At 42.3% G+C, this 17,792-nt stretch overlaps 1 pseudogene; it reads left to right on the plus strand.

Moving 5' to 3' along the window:
• The first annotated feature begins 15,822 nt into the window (after positions 1-15,822).
• LOC103005554 (nucleosome assembly protein 1-like 1) lies at positions 15,823-17,188 on the plus strand (annotated as a pseudogene).
• The last annotated feature ends 604 nt before the right edge of the window (positions 17,189-17,792 follow it).

Below are 17,792 nucleotides of genomic sequence, written 5' to 3' on the forward strand. Positions count from 1 at the left end.
GTACTATGACTCCATGTATATAAATTTCTAGAAAATGCAAATTAATCTATAGTGACAGAAAGAAAATTGGTGGTTGCCTGGGGAACTGGTGGGAGAGCAAGGAAACTTTTGGGGGTGATGAATCGGTTTGCTACCTTGATTGTGATGACCATTTCACAGATGTATATGTAGGTCAAAACTCATCAAATTGTACACTTTGAATATGTACAGTTATTGTATTCCAATATTTTAACAAGGCTATGAAAATATTGAGTGTCAAAAAGTAAATATTAATGCTTTCTTCCTTTCTGCATTCCTTCTAGAACAATCTTCATCTCATCCATGTAAATGAATGCCTTAGGAAAATTAGAAAATATACATACTCAGAAAGGCAAAAGGGAAAAGCACATTAATATTTTTCCCAAATATCACCCCCAGTGAGTTACACGTTCAAATTGTGAGTATGCCCCCTACGCCACACCCTGCTCATCTCCCATCACGCCCAAAAGGCCAGGTAAGCTGCACCACACTGAACCTTCGGCTCCCCAGATACACCAGCTGAGGTCACTGTGACTTGTCGAGTGGGCAAAGCTGAGACCAGCTGCGAAGTGTTCAGAGCAGGAGCTCACTGCCAGCCTTGAAGGCAGAAAGGAGGCCCAAGGGGCCGATGGCCCTCCTTGCTCTGAGTGAGCTCTCCTTGCCTGGCTGCAAGCTGTAGGAGGAGGAAGATGAGTCAGTGCCCCGTCGCAGCCTGCAAGAGGCCAGCTGAGCTGCTGGGGCACGCCTCATGCTTGGCAGCCTGTGCTGATGCCCTCCTGCCTGGCCCAGACAAGCCCTCAACAGCTGCCCCAGATATAGGGCGGGCTGCCGGCTGAGCAGTCGGAAGCTCCGGTTAGGAATCAGCCAGTCCCTCCTGCGTGTCCGCACTGGCCAGAAGCAAGAAGAAAATGGACGCACCGAGTGAAGGAGGAAGAGCGGCATGCTCCAGGTTAGGGCTGAGAAGGTTCGACACTAGCTGTCCCGCCCCACTTCAAGGCTGCACACCAGAGAGGGTCAGGAGCCTTTTCAAAGTCTTCTGCTCACTGTAGCTCAGCAAGCCCTGAACCCCATGGCCTGGGATTGTCTGAGAGCAGAAGAAGATTCTGGGAAACTTGGCTTGTCTTCTATGTAATTTTCACTGACATCCATTGTTGTCGTAGGGACCCCGTCACTCCCCAGCCCAGCCCACTCCTAGCCCCTCAGCCCCTGACAGAAGGATCTACTAGGTGCATTGTGTTTCTCTTGGATTTCAGAGGACAATATTCTCCATTTTATAAACTGTACAAAAAAAGGTCGACCTGTCCTGCTCACCCAACAGGGACAAACATTAATGGAATCTGCATTGTTTATTACTTTTAAAAATTATAGTTCAGATATTTGGTAAGTTTGTATTTGTAGGATAAAGAGAGAGATGCTTAAAAGCTCAGATCTTGAAAACAAAAAGGCAAAGAACTCTGGGTTCTTTAGTTTCAATTGCCCAAGATCCCTTTCCAGCCCCCGATTCCATAGATTCTCCTAATTTGCAGGATTGTTTTAGCTCACAGACCCAGGATCCTTGTATTCCCTGGGGCCTCACATGCTTGGTTATGCTGGGCTGTTTGTCTTCATTTTAGATATTCAAGAATAGCTGTTAAATTGAGCAGTGAGGGTGGTAGAATATTCCATTCTCAGCAAGATATATTTAGAAGGTTCTACCATTAAAAGTAACAGCAGGGACTTCCCTTGTGGTGCAGTGGTTAAGAATACGCCTGCCAATGCAGGGAACACGGATTCGATCCCTGCTCTGGGAAGAGCCCACATACCGCGGAGCAGCTAAGCCCGTGCGCCACAACTACTGAGCCTGGACTCTAGAGCCCACGAGACACAACTACTGAGCCTGTGTGCCACAACTACTGAAGCCCGCTCACTCTGGGGCCTGCGTGCTGCAACTACTGAGCTTGCGTGCTGCAACTACTGAAGCTCACGCACCTAGAGCCCGTGCTCCGCAACAAGAGAAGCCACCGCTGGGCAAAACTGAAATCTATATGGAAGGTCATTAAGAAGGGCATGTGGAATTCAGGGGCATGGATGGAAGCTACTGTCTACAGGTAGAATTTCTTCTTCCCCAGGAAGCCTCAGCTCTGCATTTGAGGCTTTTCGAGCAATTGACTCAGGCCCACCCAGATTATCTAGGATAATCTATCGTACTTAAAGTCCACTGATTATGGACTTTAATCACATCTATAAAATGTCTTCACTGCAACACCTAGGTTAGTGTTTGATTGAGTAAGTGGAGACTATAAATCAAGCTGACAGGTAAAAAAGTAATCACAACAGAGTCTGCCTGTTGGCCTCAGTCTAAGACATGTCCATGGAGTCCTCCTGAGAAGTCTGGACCAGTAGGTGAGGTAGCAGCTGGGGCATCTGAGGGATTGGTCCTACTGCGATGCGTGAATGGAGGGGCCCAGCACAGATTATCCAGCACCACCCCGGCTATGCACCAGATGGGACTTTACACCATGGGATCCCAGGATGACCAGAGCATCAGAGCTGGGTGAGCCTTTAGACACTCTTAGTGAAACTCTCATTGTCCACTGAGAAAACTGGGGCCCATATCAGTGAAACAGCCAAGACCAGCCAGAAAAAGAACCAAAATCTCCAGCAAGAATGGGGAAAGGAATTAGAAGACTGAGAGGATGGAGAAGCAAGGAAGAAAAAAGGCCTGATGGAGAAGGAAAGGCAAACAGATCCTCAAACCTCTGAGTCGAAAGAAACCCTGGGGCTCCCATAGTCCACCCCCTCATTTCACTGATGGGAAAACTGAGGCCCTAGGAGGGGAAGGAACTTCCTCAAGGTCACTCTGTGAGTTCAGGGTATAACTGGAACTCAAGCCAAGCCCATGTCTCCTGGGGTGGTACTGGGTCCCCTGCTGCCCTCCCAGGCAGCTGGAGCCACTAAAGGCTGCCCTCTCACCCTGGGGCATTTGGAGACTGGCATTCTTAGAAAAAGAAGAATCAATTTATTGGTCTTAATAATTAGTTTAGGAACCAGAGAGCTTGGGGACTGTGTCATGAGAACAATTCCAAACTCAGTCTCTGACCTGAAAAAACATAGCCACCTCTGTCCTGTGGCCACAGGTGACATCCCCACCCCTGGTCATGCATGCCAAGGGCACCAGGGAAGGGCTAGGGGGCTTGGTGCTGGCCTGCCCCATCCCACCCTCCTACTTCTCCCAGAGGGACCCACGGCTCAGAACAGGTGTCCTGTGGATGGCAGGGTTGGGGCACGCTCCTCTTGCTCCACCGTGCACATGGCAACACGGAGCACAGAGGAATCATCGGCTCAAGGCCAGGCAACAAGGTACTGACTAAAATACCGGCCCTCTCATTCTCAGTTCAGCATCTTTGCTTTTGTTTGTTTTTTTCCCATTGTTTTTCACCCACTTACAATTGATTCCAGTGGGGCAGCCCAGCACACAGGCAGTGCTGTGAAAGTGTCTGAAAGTGTTTTTACTGCATGTTAGTTGCCCGATGGAAGGTGGGCGGGCTTGAAAGGGCCCAATAAGGTACCATTTAGCTGCTCAAACTCTTACATTAGAGGACAAGTATTCAAGTATGGCTTTGAGGTCCCATGCTTCAATAAAATAAAGAAAAAAATCACAGAGAGAAATACCATGGGCCTCTGGGAGAAATGTGAGCCTGGGCCTGCTCCAAGGTTGCATAAACAGTGGTTATCACCATGACTAATCCAAACCCCACTCAGAGCTTTGCAGAGTGCGTCAGCTCTCCCTGTGGCTCGTGAAATCCCTGCTAAAAACTGAACCCTTTTAGGGAAGAGGAAACTGACCTTAGCATGGGCAGAAAGCCGCTGTGCGTCAAGTCACGCTACTGCTCGGAGACACCCTGTGTCAGGAAAGGTCACATTGCTGAATGACTAATATCTGTACCAGATGCCAAAGCTGGGCAGAATCGGGTTTGCAGAGCTCTAAAATAGATGCTCTTACAAGACTAAACCGTGCATTTATCTGTGATTCAGGGTCAATGACCCCTTTTCTGGATTGCCCATCCATCAGCAAATATTTATCAGGCTGGGCTTAGCGCTAGGTGGTTTGGTGTATAAAAAGATTTACAAATCTGTCCTGGCCCACCAGGAGCTGTCTAGCCGAGGTGGTAAGACAAACTCGTACACAGATACTGAACAAAACCAGCCTGGGTCTGCAAGTGAGTGGCGCCCTCTGGAGTTGTGCGTCATGGCAGCCCTGGCCACGGTGGTCAAGGCAAGGGAGCTCAGAGGAGGAGTAGATCCCAGTGGGCTGGGCCGGCCGGGGAGGATGGCTGTTCAATGCCCAAATCCCTCCTCTTCCTCTCTACTGCTGGCAGTCACTGGCTGGGCCTTTTGCCAGTGACAGAGGGTAGGAAGGCTAGTGACAGGCCTGGTGAAGCATCTGAAGAAGGAGGGCACCAGCATGACAGGAAAGCCACGTTCAGCATTCATGCAGATTTCCTTGGCATCTTCCGCTGCACCACTCCGTCATGGCCGGCTGGCCCCTTGGCAAGTGCCGTCCAGCAGGCTTACTGGAGCCAGCTCTCCACCATGCTTACCGGGGCCACTTGCCACTTCCCATTCCTCTAACCAATTATGTGATGTAAGGGACCAAAGTAGTGATAGCTTTTCCAAGTACCTCCCCTGATGCCTTTCCAGAGGGGAAGATTTATCTAAAAATTGTACTAAAATTTTACCATGGTAGCTTAATTCCAATGGAGTTAAGTAGCACCCACCCTGGCTCCCTTTTTTTGAAATGCCAACAAGGAGGTGGGGGTACTTAAGTTGCTATTACCTTGGTGTGAATTGTTTGTTCAGCTTTGCTGCATCAATAGAAACTGGGTGGTGGCCGGTGGTCCCCTCCTTGGGTCTGCCTTCTCTGTGCTCTGCTGGAAAGTGTACCTCCTGAGAAGCCCACTGCCCTGTGTCCAGCAACTAGGCAAGAGGCACGGAACGGATTCTCCCTCGTAGCCCTCAGAAGGAACCAGCCCTGCAGACACCTTGATTTCAGACTTCTGGCCACCAGACCCATGAGACAATAAATTTGTTGTTTAAGCCACTCGGTTTGTGGTACTTTGTTACAGCAGCCCTAGCAGACTAATGCCTATGGCTTCTCTGTTTAATTATTTGTATAGACCCCTTCCTCTGCTACTCTGAAATAAATCAGGTTCCAGGAGGACTCCTACCTCCAGTCCTGCTACCCAAGTCCATGGATAAGAGGAGACACACACCTTCTCTTCAGGATGACTCCCTCATCTTAGGAGGCTTATGTTTGCTGATGCTTTCTGGACTCTGCTGCTGCTGACTGGGCCTCCCACCGCATCACCACCTCCTTCTTTCTGGTTTCTGTCTGATTTCAGCTGCTGTTAGCAGCTCCGATTCATATTTTGAAGGCTGTGGATCTGCTCCCAACTTTGCTGAACAAAAAGTTCATTATTTGGCCATCGTTCTTGATGCTTTTGTATGACTTGAGAAAAACCAGACAGATGCTAAACCTATGTCACCGCGTTCATCCCAGAAGTCCTGAAAGTTCAGATTTAACTCCACAAGCCCAAGTAGTGATTTCAGCTAAGTGCATGGAAAGTCATTTTCCCACGGTGATAATTACATAGCATTTTTCATCTTCACGGTACTTGGGCGACACTTAACAATTACTCCTTCTAATACCTGGAGCAATTACAAATAAATATCACACATTTTTATTTGGCTAAAGGAGATAATTACCAATATTAAGAGACAAGGAATACCTTGAGGGACTGGAGGTGAATAATTAAATTGTGGTAGAAATATTTCAAGGCCTGATTGCCTTCTGTTTTCATGAGAGTAAAAAGATTGAAGCTTCATTAGGGGGACTTCCCTGGTGGCCCAGTGGTTGAGAATCCGCCTGCCAATGCAGGGGACAAGGGTTCAAGACCTGGTACGGAAAGATCCCACATGCCGTGGAGTAACAAAACCCGGGCACCACAACTGCTGAGCCTGCGCACCTAGAACCTGTGCTCCGCAACAAGAGAAGCCACTGCAGTGAGAAGCCAACTCAATGAGAAGCCTGTGCACCACAATGAAGAGTAGCCCTGGCTTGCCACAACTAGAGAAAGCCCGCGCGGAGCAACGAAGACCCAATGCAGCAAAAAATAAATAAATAAAATAAATAAATTTATTTTAAAAATTAAAAAATAAAATATTTATAAATTGATTTAAAAATAACAATAATAAATCCATTAGATGTTAACATAGACAACATAATTTTATGAAAAATAACTATATTTTTCAAAATAAAAAATTATCAAGAAGATTGGCATTGTTTTATATTTACTTATGAATTTCTGTGATTTTTTCCTTTTTTGGGGGGGGAGGCATGCAGGGTATGCAGGGTCTTAGTTCCCCAACCAGAGATCGAACCAGTGTCCCCTGCAGTGGAAGCGCAGTCTTAACCACTGGACTGTCAGGGAAGTCCCTGAATTTCTGTGATATATATATATATATATATTTTTAAAGATTTATTCATTTTTTTATTGATTGATTGATTGCTATGTTGGGTCTTTGTTTCTGTGCGAGGGCTTTCTCTAGTTGTGGCAAGCGGGTGCCACTCTTCATCGCGGTGCGCGGGCCTCTCACTATCGTGGCCTCTCTTGTTGCGGAGCACAGGCTCCAGACGCGCAGGCTCAGTAGTTGTGGCTCACGGGCCTAGTTGCTCCGCGGCATGTGGGATCTTCCCAGACCAGGGCGCGAACCCGTGTCCCCTGCATTAGCAGGCAGATTCTCAACCACTGTGCCACCAGGGAAGCCCTCTATGATATATTTTGATAGCAAAGATATCATTCAGTTTGTTATAGATTATTTTCCACTGTTGTTTGCCCTTAGTTAGTTCATTTTCTTTAGTATTTTTCCTTATTCCAAGGCACAATTTTGGGGAGGAGGGGAAAAGAAATTAATTTATAACATAGCTTAAATGTTCTACTGACTTTTACTAATAAGCTACTCTATGAAGCAGAATTCAAATTTCCAGATTTCTGGGAATTCCCTGGCGCTCCAGTGGTTAGGACTTGGTGCTTTCACTGCCGGGGCCTGGGTTCAATCCCTGGTTTGGGGAACTAAGATCCCACAAGCTGCACAGCATGGCCACAAAACAAAAACAAAAACAAATTTCCAAATTTCTTTATCTCTGTTAAACTTCTTTCAGGTATATAATAAATTCCTTAAGTACTATACATATTAACATAGAAGGGAATAACAATTCTATTGAACTGCAGGCTTTGGGCAGACCACTAATTAGTTCTATAAAGTAGTTGTGTTGTTTTGAAGCCTCCATCCTGTGTGATTAAAAGGCAAACATTTCAACAAAACCACAAAATGTGCCAAGTGGGACTTTTTAAAGATTCACATGCCATCAAGAATTTATAAGAAAAAAAACATTTGAGGCGATGGTTATGGGAATGATTTGAGCAAATGAAATGAAGTTCTTTTTGAAATATTTCAATAGAATATTAAAGGAAAGCAGCTGGGTTCTATTTTATTAAGGAGTATTTCCAGCCAAAACAATGTTTGCTTTATGAAGATGATGTGCGGACAGACTATCTTGAATATTCCAGCTATATTTTCCAGATGTCTCAGAACTGATAAGATAGTCTAATGAGGAGTCTAGTAGGGATTTGAACTGATGTTTCACTAATCCTTTTATTTCTGGGAAGTAATGAATACATCATATTACAGGTTCATTCATCTGCTCTAAATGCTTTTATTGACAGTCAGATTTTCCTTGGTAGAAGTCTTTAAAAATTATTCCCTTCAAGAAGGCTATGGTTAAAGCTGATAAAGAAGTATAATATAGAAGAACACATTTTAACCATAAATTATGGTGTGAAAGGTCAAATTAAAATAACATGTAATGATTTTTATGTTTATCTTAGTTCAGTTTTTAGCACTTGTTATCACTGGTGGATTTGTTTATTGGTTTGGTTGCTCCCTTCTTTTTTTAATTTTATTTAATTTTATTTTAATAATTTATTTTATTTTTTATTAAAAACTTTTTTTTCTTTCTTTTTTCCTCCTTTTTCTTCTGAGCCGTGTGGCTGACAGGGTCTTGGTGCTCCGGCCTGGTGTCAGGCATGAGCCTCAGAGGTGGGAGAGCCGAGTTCAGGACATCAGACCACCACAGACCTCCCAGCCCCATGTAATATCAATTGGCGAGAGCTCTCCCAGAGATCTCCATCTCAACACTGAGACCCAGCTTCACCCAACGGCCAGCAAGCTCCAGTGCTGGACACCCCATGCCAAACAACTAGCAAGACAGGAACACAACCCCACGCATTAGCAGAGAGGCTGCCTAAAATCATACTAAGTTCACAGACACCCCAAAACACACCACCAGATGTGGTCCTGCCCACCAGAAAGACAAGATCCAGCCCCACCTGCCAGAACACAGGCACCAGTCCCCTCCACCAGGAAGCCTACACAAGCCACTGAACCAACATCACCCACTGGGGGCAGACACCAAAAACAATGGGAACTATGAACCTGCAGTGGGCGAAAAGGAGACCCCAAAGACAGTAAGTTAAACAAAATGAGAAGACAGAGAAATATGTAACAGATGAAGGAGCAAGGTAAAAATCCACCAGACCAAACAAATGAAGAGGAAATAGGCAGTCTACCTGAAAAAGAATTCAGAGTAATGATAGTAAAGATGATCCAAAATCTTGGAAATAGAATGGAGAAAATAAAAGAAATGTTTAACAAAGACCTAGAAGAACTAAAGAGCAAACAAACAATGATGAACAACACAATAAATGAAATTAATAATTCTCTAGAAGGAATCAATAGCAGAATAACTGAGGCAGAAGAACGGATAAGTGACCTGAAAGATAAAATAGTGGAAATAAATGCCGCAGAGCAGAATAAAGAAAAAAGAACGAAAAAAATTGAGGACAGTCTCAGAGACTTCTGGGACAACATTAAACGTACCAACATTCAAATTATAGGGGTCCCAGAAGAAGAAGAGAAAAAGAAAGGGTCTGAGAAAATATTTGAAGAGATTATAGTTGAAAACTTCCCTAACATGGGAAAGGAAATAGTCAGTCAAGTCCACGAAGCGCAGAGAGTCCCATACAGGATAAATCCAAGGAGATACATGCCAAGACACATATTAATCAAACTGTCAAAAATTAAATACAAATAAAAAATATTAAAAGCAGCAAGGGAAAAGCAACAAAAAACATACAAGGGAATCCCCATAAGGTTAACAGCTGATTTTTCAGCAGGAACTCTGCAAGCTAGAAGGGAGTGGCAGGACATATTCAAAGGGATGAAAGGGAAAAACCTACAACCAAGATTACCCTACCCAGCAAGGATCTCATTCAGATTCGAGGGAGAAATTAAAACCTTTACAGACAAGCAAAAGTTAAGAGAATTCAGCACCACCAAACCAGCTTTACAACAAATGCTAAAGGAACTCTCTAGTCAGGAAACACAAGAGTAGGAAAAGACCTACAAAAACAAACCCAAAACAATTAAGAAAATGGTAATAGGAACATACATATCAATAATTACCTTAAATGTAAATGGATTAAGTGCTCCAACCAAAAGACATAGACTGGCTGAATGGATACAAAAACAAGACCCATATATATCCTGTCTACAAGAGACCCACGTCAGACCTAGGGACACATACAGACTAAAAGTGAGGGGATGGAAAAAGATATTCCTTGCAAATGGAAATCAAAAGAAAGCTGAAGTAGCAATTCTCATACCAGACAAAATAGACTTTAAAATAAAGACTATTACGAGAGACAAAGAAGGACTCTACATAATGATCAAGGGATCAATCCAAGAAGAAGATATAACAATTGTAAATATTTATGCACCCAACATAGGAGCACCTCAATACATAAGGCAAATGTTAACAGCCATAAAAAGGGAAATCGACAGTAACACAATCATAGTAGGGGACTTTAACACCCCACTTTCACCAATGGACAGATCATCCAAAATGAAAATAAATAAGGAAACACAAGCTTTAAATGATACATTAAACAAGAGGGACTTAATTGATATTTATAGGACATTCCCTCCAAAAACAACAGAATACACTTTCTTCTCAAGTGCTCATGGAACATTCTCCAGGATAGAACATATCTTGGGTCACAAATCAAGCCTTGGTAAATTTAAGAAAATTGAAATCATTTCAAGTATCTTTTCCAACCACAGCGCTATGAGGCTAGATATCAATTACAGGAAAAAATCTGTAAAAAATACAAACACATGGAGGCTAAACAATACACTACTAAATAACCAAGAGATCACTGAAGAAAACAAAGAGGAAATCAAAAAATACCTAGAAACAAATGACAATGAAAACATGATGACCCAAAACCTATGGGATGCAGCAAAAGCCGTTCTAAGAGGGAAGTTTATAGCAATACAATCCTACCTTAAGAAACAAGAAAAATCTCAAATAAACAATCTAACCTTACACCTAAAGCAATTAGAGAAAGAAGAACAAAAATGCCCCAAAGTTAGCAGAAGGAAATAAATCATAAAGATCAGATCAGAAATCAATGAAAAAGAAATGAAGGAAACAATAGCAAAGATCAATAAAACTAAAAGCTGACTCTTTGAGAAGATAAACAAAATTGATAAACCATTAGCCAGACTTATCAAGAAAAAAAGGGAGAAGACTCAAGTCAACAGAACTAGAAATGAAAAAGGAGAAGTAATGACTGACACTGCAGAATACAAAGGATTCTAAAAGACTACTACAAACAACTATATGCCAATAAAATGGACAACCTGGAAGACATGGACAAATTCTTAGAAAAGCACAACCTTCAAGACTGAACCAGGAAGAAATAGAAAATATAAACAGACCAATCACAAGCACTGAAATTGAAACTGTGATTAAAAATCTTCCAACAAACAACATCAAAACAACAAACAACCCAATCCAAAAATGGGCAGAAGACCTAAAAAGACATTTCTCCAAAGAAGATATACAGATGGCCAACAAACACATGAAAGGATGCTCAACATCACTAATCATTAGAGAAATGCAAATCAAAACTACAATGAGGTATCACCTCACACCGGTCAGAATGGCCATCATCAAAATATCGATAAACAAAAAATTCTGGAGAGGGTGTGTAGAAAGGGGAACCCTCTTGCACTGTTGATGGGAATGTAAATTGATACAGCCACTATGGAGAACAGTATGAAGGTCCCTTAAAATACTAAAAATAGAACTACCATATGACCTAGCAATCCCACTACTGGGCATATATCCTGAGCAAGCCATAATTCAAAAACAGACATGTACCACAATGTTCATTGCAGCACTATTTACAATACTCAGGACATGGAAGCAACATAAGTGTCCATCGACAGATGAACGGATAAAGAAGATGTGGCATATATGTACAATGGAATATTACTCAGCCCTAAAAAGAAATGAAATTGAGTTATTTGTAGTGAGGTGGATGGACCTAGAGTCTGTCATACAGAGTGAAGTAAGTCAGAAAGAGAAAAACAAACACCATATGCTAACACATATATATGGAATCTTAAAAAAGAAAAATGGTTCTGATGAACCTAGGGGCAGGACAGGAATAAAGACACAGACGTAGAGAATGGACTTGAGGACATGGGGAGGTGGAAGGGTAAGCTTGGACGAAGTGAGAGAGTAACATTGACATATATACGCTGCCAAATGTAAAATAGATAGCTAGTGGGAAGCAGCTGCATAGCACAGGGAGATCAGCTCCGTGCTTTGTGACCACCTAGAGGGGTGGGATATGGAGGGTGGGAGGGAGATGCAAGATGGAAGGGATGTGGGGATATGTGTATGCATATAGCTGATTCACTTTGTTACACAGCAGAAACTAACGCAACATTGTAAAGCAATTATACTCCAATAAAGATGTTAAAAAAAAATAACATGTAATGAAATAATATCAGTTGGGATAGGAGTAGGGATGAGGTAGAAATGGGATTATAAAAATCTGCAGGGAAATATTAAAACAAGAAAAAAAGATAAAAATCTGCAGGGAAGCTTAGAGCAGATGTAAGAAATCTTTTTCCGGGCGCTAATATAATTTAAAGAGTCTATATTAAAAATATCATTAGCTTTCTACCTCATACTACTTACACAAATAAATTTCAAATCAATTATAGCTAATATTTATTGAATGCTGACACTAGGCCCTGTTGAAATCCTTAATGTGAATAAACTCATGAAATACTCACAGTACCCACCAGAAAAGTATTATTATCATCTCCGTTTTATAGTCCATTTTATAGGAATTGGAATCTGCTCCTATATCTTGTTAATCTGCCTTCCATGTCATCACTGCTTATTTTTTCCCTCTTTTGTGCTGGGCACTGGTTCAATTTATCATTGCAGTCTTCTAATTTGCCAATTTTCTCTTTAAAAGACTCAAGAGTTATCAATTTTGATTTAATTTCTGTGTATGGTATGAGGCAGAAGTCCAAATTCATAGTTTTGCATGTAGATGTCCAGTTGTTCCTGTACTACTTGTTCAAAAAACTATTTTAACCCATTGAAATATCTTGGCTTCTTGGGAGTTCCCTGGCGGTCCAGTGGTTAGGACTCTGCGCTTCGCTTTCACTGCCGAGGGCGCAGGTTCAATCCCTGGTCGGGGTCCCCACAAGCTGCACAGCGCGGCCAAAAAAATAAATAAATAAAAAATCTTGGCTTCTTTATCAAAGATCAATTGACCATAAATATAAATATAAAGGTTTACTTCCGAACTCGCAATTCTATTCTATTGACCCACGTGTCTAGCCTTATACCAGTGCCACACACTCCTGACTATACAGCTTTGTAGTAAAATGTGAAAAGTGGAACTCCACTAACCCTGCTCTTTTGCAAGAATGTTTTGGCTATTCTGAGTTCCTTGCATTTTTTTTTTTAAACTTTGTTCTCATATAATTTTTTTTAAATTAATTAATTTATTTATTTTTGGCTGTGTTGGGTCTTCGTTTCTGTGCGAGGGCTTTCTCCAGCTGCGGTGAGCGGGGGCCACTCTTCATCGTGGTGCGCAGGCCTTTCACTGTCGCGGCCTCTCCCGTTGCAGAGCACGGGCTCCAGACGCGCAGGCTCAGTAGCTGTGGCTCACGGGCTTAGTTGCTCCGTGGCATGCGGGATCTTCCCAGACCAGGGCTCGAACCCGTGTCCCCTGCATCGGCAGGCAGACTCTCAACCACTGCGCCACCAGAAAAGCCCCTGCATTTTTTTTCTTTCTTTTTTTTTTAATAGTTTTTATTGGAGTATAGTTGATTTACAATATTGTGTTAGTTTCAGGTGTACAGCAAAGTGAATCAGTTATACATATACCTATATCCACTCTTTTTTAGATTCCTTTCCCATATAGGCCATTACAGAATACTGAGTAGAGTTCCCTGTGCTACAGAGTATGTCCTTATTTGTAATCTATTTTATATAGAGTAGTATGTATATGTCAGTCCCAATCTCCCAATTTATCCCTCCCCCCTTGCATTTCTATATGCATTTTAGAATTAGCCTGCCAATTTCTCCAGAAAAACACAGGTGGGATTTAGATTGGAATGGCACTGAATCTGTACATCAATTTGGGGAGTATTTCCATTTCAACAATATCGTTTTCTAATCCACAAACAAGGATGTCTTCCCATTGATGTAGGTCTCCTTTAAACTCTTTCAACAGTATTCTCTCTCTTTTCTGTCTGTAATCTCTCCCTCTCTACTGGAACCTTCCCGTCAGCATATACTGTAGTCAAGTTTCCATCATGTTAAAGGAAAAGGAAAATAAAACAAACTTTCTGGACTCGAATTCCCTCCAGCTCTCATCCTTTACCCCCTTCCTTGACAAAACGTCCTGAGAATGTGGTCTCTCCTCATCGTCTCCATTTTCTCTCTAACTTCTTACTCTTCAGTCAACTGCAGCTTGGCTTCAGTCCTTACCTCTCCACTAAAATTGCTCTTGACTAGATATCCAAGATCTTGTTCATTTCAACGAGCATTTTCAGTCTCCATCTCACCTCTTACAGCATTTTATACGTTAATTGTTCTTAGTGCTAGAAATTCTTTCCTGTCTTCCAATTAACCACCGCCTCTTGTTTTCTGTGTATTCTCTAGCAGCTCCGCCTCATTCTCCTCTGAAGTTCTCTCTGCCACTGTCCATCCCATAAATGTTGGTGTTTTTCAGGGTTCTGTGTCAGACCCTTTTCTTTTCTCATTTTACCTTCTCCCAATTGTGACATTTACAAAATAACTCTCCCATAAATATCACCAGCTCAGATCTCACTCTTGAGCTTTAAGCCCACTTATCCTGTTGCTAAGTTGACAAGTCTCTTGGAGAGCCTTTAACCATAACGAATTCAACATGCCTATTCCCTAGTTACACCTTGTCTTCCACTCCCAGACCCCAGCTAGTATGCATCTAATCAGTTGCTCAAGCCAGAACTCTAGAAGCCACTTTTGACTCCTCTCTCTGTTTCCCAGTCTCATCCCTTCCGTCACCAACTCTGTCAATCATACCTACTGAATAAAAATAACTAACGGTTATGTATAATTTATGAGTTTTAAATAGCTCCAAAGACAAAGAAAAGCACAGAGACTTTAGAATCAGATAATCCAGAAAGGTGAGTTAGACAGTGTACCCAGTTGGCTTTTGGGCCCATGCCAAAACCTTTCCCAACTTTCCCCTACACTTTTTAGGTCTTCTTGATCTGGTTCAAACTTTCCTGTCTGACCTCAGCTCTTACCCTTCTCTTCCCATTCCTCTCCCAACCCCACATTTCTCTAATTGTACTAAATTTCTTTCAGATTGGGATATGCTAGCTGCTATAAAAAACAAACCCCCAAACAGTATTGATTTATCCCATTAACATTTATTTCTTATTTGTGTTACCATCCAGTGTCATCTTGTGGCTTCCCCTTATTTGGCGATTCAAGTGCGCAGGCTCTATCTGGTGACTCTGCCGTGCCCCAGGGCCTCAGAGTTCTCTGAATTCAGCCAGCGGAGAAAGAGGGAAAAGGAGAGCAAAGGTATTATGGGGGGAACTATCCCACCCTTCTTAAAAGCCCTGGTCCTGTTTGACTCATGTCATTTCTGCTCATATTCCATTGGTAATAACTATTCAGACAGCCACCTTGATAGAAGGGATGCTGGAAAACGGATGCTAGGTAATGTAGCCCCCTGGCAGGGCAGACACCATTTCTGCTACACAACCATCCCCTACTCTGTCCTCCCTCTCTCTCCACTACACTTTTTCCATAGTATTGCCTCTGACTTGGTTCAGGCTTTCTCTGTCCCCAGCCTAGTTTCCTTCTACTATCAGCTTAGGTATCACTTCCCCTGGGAAACCTATCCTGATAGGTTAGGTATTCTTGTTCCGTGCTCCCATAACACCCTTTATTACCCTGTGATAGCAGATAGCGTGTCTACCATAGTGACCATGATGGCCGACTATCTATCTTTTCCCCTCCAGACTGTAAAAAACTACGGGGGAAGGCACATTGTTTGTCTTGTTCATTCTCGTATCCCCATCACATGGTATATCAATAAAGATGTGCTAAAGTGACATCAGAGGAAAGAACTGTTGTTCTGAGGGGAAAAAATGGGCGGGGAGAGAAAATGGTTTCTGGGGACCAGAGAGCTGCAGGAATCAGGCCGTGACAGGGTCGGAGACTAAGGAGCGCTCGCCGTCAGGATGCTGCGAGCCGGGACCAGATGGCTGACCCCCCCAACCCCCGCTCTCACCCTTCCCGGTACCATGCAAGGGGGACGAGATTTTTGGCATTCATACAACATGGCAGACATCGACAACAAAGAACAGTCTGAACTTGGTCAAGATTTGGATGATGTTGAAGAAGTAGAAGAAGAAACTGGTGAAGAAACAAAAATCAAAGCGCGTCAGCTGACTGTTCAGATGATGCAAAATCCTCAGATTCTTGCAGCCCTTCCAGAAAGACCTGATGGTCTGGTAGAAACACCAACAGGACACATTGAAAGTTTGCCTAGGGTGGTCAAAAGACGCATGAATGCTCTCAAAAACCTTCAAGTTAAATGGGCACAGATAGAAGCCAAGTTCTATGAGGAAGTTCATGATCTTTAAAGAAAGGATGCTGTTCTCATGGACATATATACACTGTCAAATGTAAAATAGATAGCTAGTGGGAAGCAGCCGCATAGCACAGGGAGATCAGCTCCGTGCTTTGTGTCCACCTAGAGGGGTGGGATAGGGGTGGGAGGGAGACACAAGAGGGAGGAGATACGGGGATATATGTATATGCATAGCTGATTCACTTTGTTATAAAGCAGAAACTAACACACCATTGTAAAGCAATTATACTCCAATAAAGATGTTAAAAAAAAGTATGCTGTTCTCTATCAGCCTCTATTTGATAAGAGATTTGAGATCATTAATGCCATTTATGAACCTACAGAAGAAGAACGTGAATGGAAACCAGATGAGGAAGATGAAATTTCAGAGAAGCTTAAAGAAAAGGCCAAGATTGAAGATGAGAAAAAGGATAAAGAAAAAAAGACCCCAAGGGAATTCCTGAATTTTGGTTGACCGTTTTTAAGAATGGTGACTTGCTCAGTGATATGGTTCGGAACATGATTAACCTATTCTGAAGTACTTGAAAGATATTAAAGTGAAGTTCTCAGATGCTGGTCAGCCTATGAGTTTTGTCTTAGAATTTCACTTTGAACCCAATGAATATTTCACAAATGAAGTGTTGATAAAGACATATAGGATGAGGTCAGAATCAGATGATTCTGATCCTTTTTCTTCTGACGGACCAGAAATTATGGGTTGTACAGGGTGCCAGATAGATAGGAAAAAAGGGAAGAATGTCACTTTGAAAACCATTAAGAAGCAGCAGAAACACAAGGGACGTGCAACAGTTCGTACTGTGACCAAAACAGTTTCTAATGACTCTAATTTTTTTGCTCCTCCTGAAGTTCCTGAGAGTGGAGATCTGGATGATGCTGCTGAAGCTATCTTTGCTGCAGAGTTTGAAATTGGTCACTTTTTACGTGAGTGTATAATCCTAAAATCAGTGTTATACTTTACTGGAGAAGCTATTGAAGATGATGATGATGATGATGATGATGAAGAAGGTGAAGTGGATGAGGTAATGTTTACCAAATGAGCAAATAATTCTGTATAACACACTGAGAAGCAAATTGAGTGACATGTATTCCTTTGCTATAAATCATTACTCCGTGATATGGGATAAAAACGTTTTTGGAAAAAAATATGATTTTAGAATTCTACAGCCAAACAATGTATGTATGAGGTTTCAATAAATAAATTGCAAAACTCAAAAAAAAAAAATGTGCTAAAGGCATGTGAATAAGCTGAAGCCATTATTTAAAAGAGAAAAGTAGGTTAAACTTTGCTATTTGAAGAGCTCCAAATTTGCCCTAATTTCTTTTATTGTGGATGTTTCTACATGATTTTCTCCCAGAAATAACCAAAAAAAAAAAGATAAGCTGCTAATAATACCTTAAAATTATTTTCTCCTCCAAAATGGCGTGCATATTAGATAAAAATTATTCAGACAAAACTTCCATAATCATATTTTTCCCCCTTAATCAACAGTATGTATGTTCTCTGGTGATTGACACTTAGCCACCATCTCATGGTCCAGAGTCCTAGCACAGGGAAAGCAGACCTTAAGAGCCTTAAGGCTCATGTGATGCCATGTTAAATATATTTAATTTGGAATATGGATTGATTTTGGCTCATCTAGA

This window comes from Balaenoptera acutorostrata, chromosome 12 (genome assembly GCF_949987535.1).
Source record: "Balaenoptera acutorostrata chromosome 12, mBalAcu1.1, whole genome shotgun sequence".
NCBI classification, from domain to species: Eukaryota; Metazoa; Chordata; class Mammalia; order Artiodactyla; family Balaenopteridae; genus Balaenoptera; species Balaenoptera acutorostrata.